This window comes from Prunus mume, linkage group LG5 (assembly GCF_029339155.1).
Source record: "Prunus mume cultivar Tortuosa linkage group LG5, ASM2933915v1, whole genome shotgun sequence".
Lineage (NCBI taxonomy): Eukaryota > Viridiplantae > Streptophyta > Magnoliopsida > Rosales > Rosaceae > Prunus > Prunus mume.
In genome coordinates, this window is record NC_142702.1 from 27,509,614 (window position 1) to 27,513,197 (window position 3,584).

At 36.1% G+C, this 3,584-nt stretch overlaps 1 long non-coding RNA gene across 1 annotated transcript; it reads left to right on the top strand.

Annotated features, from left to right (window-relative positions):
- Positions 1 to 934: 934 nt before the first annotated feature.
- LOC148917480 (uncharacterized) lies at positions 935 to 3,096 on the top strand. The gene is made up of 3 exons (XR_016126681.1): positions 935 to 1,835; positions 2,055 to 2,672; positions 2,841 to 3,096. It is a non-coding gene; the product is annotated as an uncharacterized LOC148917480 (long non-coding RNA).
- The last annotated feature ends 488 nt before the right edge of the window (positions 3,097 to 3,584 follow it).

Genomic DNA, 3,584 nt, shown 5'->3' on the forward strand with positions numbered 1-3,584 from the left:
AATTTGTTTGATTCAGACGTCTGCATGATGTTATTTGCCATTTTATATGTGAATTACTTTATTTTGAGCCAACTTTTCTTGTGTAAGGACAAGTAATTCAGCAGTTATGCCCCCCTTTTCCCTTGTCCTTTTCCATCTCACTTTTGTCCTTGTTGATAAAGTTTACTTAAGAAAATTGCTAATTTAGTTATCTTAGTTTGGATGTAGTGTCTGCAGTTAGTGCAGACGAACTAGGGTGTGATCTTTAAGTTCAGTGAGGGATTGGGGGCCAAGAAAAAGGAGAGGAGAGGGCAGAGCGCCAGTCTGATTTTTGTAAATAAAATAAAATTAAAAGCAGGATAGCAGGCTAGTGTAGACTAGCGACTAGGGTGTATCAGGGAAATGCAATGATGATTATTATTATAATAATAGAGAGAGTCCTTGTCAGGCTGCTGCGGCTTAGAAATCATCATTGCATTTCCCTGATACACTCTAGAAATTTTTTCTTAGTAACAATAACAGATATTGTAATTTGTAAATGCAGGTTTATAGTAGTTAGCAAATATGAAATGAAAATGCTGTGCATTATTCACATGCCATGATTATAGCATTTACTTTCTTATCTTTATTGAAGTTATTCCCTTTGTTAACAATACAAATATAACCATGCAGCTGCTCTTATTGTAGCAAGAAAGGAAACATGGCGTAGAAGGGAAATTTGGAATCGGGTGCAAGACCTTCGTGCTCTCATTGGAATCCCCATAAATAGTCCCATAATATCTCTTATCGTAGGGAGCGAAGAGAAGGCTCTGCAAGCAAGCCAGTTTTGTTTCCCTCTCTATCTGTTTCTGAAATTGGCATCCACGACTCAAATGGTGGATATGCACGGCTTTAGGATTTGATTTGTTTTAGATTCCAATAGTTCAGAAGCGTACTAACTAATGATTGTCCAGTTACAATGGGAAAGCAACTAGTCCTGTTTGATTTAAATTTGTCTATATGAAAGGAAAAGTTTGGCTCTTGTTTTCATTTTCTTTGTGGCGTAAGTATAGTATTAGTTATAAAAAGGAAATTTACTATTTGATTCAAGCTCATGGAACATTCGTTTGTGGGAAAAATGGTGGCGGAGTGCTTTTATTTATACTGCTCCTTTTTGTTTCTTCTCTTATCTAACAAATACTGTTCCAGTCAGTTACACTGCTTTTTTCCATAATTGTCTTGAACTCTGTTTATTAAGTAGGAATTTTCATGTGTGACACTGACATATGTGATAATTATGTAAAACTTCTTGTGTTGATATGCGTTTAACTTCAGTTGATAGAAATTATGCCCTTTGACCCTGTGTGTCATCCTTTTTGTTACTTTCATAGGTCGGGGTAGGTCAAGCTATCCATGCATCTGGAAGTTTGTTCAATCATTCTTGTCAGCCAAACATCCATGCGTATTTCCTTTCACGTACTGCTGTATCTCATTCAGTTTGGTAGTATGGAATAACATTATGATGTTCATGCGGCTATAGTATCTACAGAATGTAGAGAGCCCTTTTTCCCCCCTAAACCTTCCCACATTTTGAAATACCAACGTGGGACTGTAAAAACTAAGTTTTGTTTCTACAGATTGGGCAGTGGGACTGTAAGGACCGAATCAAGTTTCTGGAAGATGAATACTCATTTCGTTGTCAGTGCAGTGGTTGTTTAAAAGTAAATTTTTCTGACCTAGTCCTAAATGCTTTTCACTGTGTCAAACCGAATTGTTCTGGCATAGTCTTTCAGAGCTCTGTTGTTGACTGTGAAAAAGAGGAACTTAAGCACTTACCCAACAACATCACCGCTGGCAACATGGAGCCTCATCTTCAGGTATCGTATGTTTCCTAGAAAGTACAAATTTTCCTGACTCGCTTTCGATTTATATTCATGTAATCATTCACTTGATGTTCGCACAAGCTGAAGAGTTCATCAATCTTGATGACATCGATAGAGTGGCTCATCATATGCAAATCAATAGCGTTTTCCATAAAAATCCAGGCCTCTGTTTATAATGTTGTTCTTATCGTGATCTGGAATCTTCCCCTGCAGCTGCAAATAAAGCATGGATTAGTATCAGAAGGTACAACACTGTCTGAAAACTGGTTCTGATCTTTCCAAATTTAGTGGGCACCTATTTCCTATGTTCACTCTGCACTGTAAGTCTTGTGTTCAATACTTGACAGATTACAGGATGCAATAGTCTCAAAAGATGTATCTAGCACCATACTGGTGGGTGCGTTAAGTTCTCTTGGTGTGCTGAGATCAACTTTCCATGCATATAATAGGAGCATTTCAGAAGAGAGTTTGTGACCACCCTTCAGTTTTGTACAATAGAATTTATCGTCAGCGAAATTATTATGATCATTTATCACTACACTTTGTTATTATTTGGGAGCTACTTTGTCATTATTTATATAATTTGAATGTGCAATTTATAAGTACTAGACGCCAATATCTAATAAGTTGCTGTTATTGAACAACGTAGAAAGTGTTCAATGATTTTGGCACATATATATGACACTGAATTGGATCACACTTGACTTAAAATGATTTGATCTTTGCAGGCGGAAGACAATCTTGCACAGGCATTTTGTTTCCTCGGAGAATTGCAACCTGCAATGGAACACAGTAAAGCATCAATCGAGGGAAAACTCTTGTTGTGCACAAGTTACTTCATCTTGAACTTTTTACATTTGTGTTGATTAGATCTGATTTCTACGAGGATAAAATTCATAGATGAGACATGGATACCTCACTAGTCACTTGGTGTACTTGTTTAGCACATAAATAACTCCAAATGATGTTTTAATGTTGTTTCACATTGACAATTGGCAGATCCTGGAGAAGCTCTATAATCCTAATCACATTGTCATTGGATATGAACTTGTGAAGGTCTCGTCTATTCAGTTATCCTTGGGTGACTGTGCTGCCGTGGACGACTGAAAGGCTTTGAATATTCTCGATGATTTTCATCGAACAATCGTGTGTGATGTATAATATTACTACCTGAAAATTAGATAGTTAAATTCAAGAAATAAACTTGCAAGCGCACAAGGTTAATGCTATATAGCCAAGGCAAGTACAAGGTCGTTCCCACAGAGATTGAATAAATTCTCAAGTTGTTGTGAATTATGAACTAATTTAAATCCTAAATTACTTAATGACTCAACTAAAACTTAATAAAGGAGTTTTGAAAGTTGGTTTTGAAAGATTTTCTTTGAAAGAACGTTGAAAACAAGAAAATTAAAAGACAAAATAACGAAGAAAAACATGAACTAAATAAGTTTGTGAAAGATTTTAAAGAAGCTTACCAAGACAACAATTTCACCACAATTCCTCCTATCCAAACCTTAGCATGCATACTATCAAAATTCCCAAGTTATGTTGATGATTAGTTCTCCAAGATTATGACTAACTCTTTTCACAGCAATTAACCACTTCTTCTTACATGCAATTTATCCTTGGCGTGAGGCATAAATATAAACATATAAAAAGACCTTAGGTTCAATGAGAACTTCACACAATCACACGAGTATGGTGTTTACCTTAGGCGCATTCATGAATTTAATCACAAGAAGC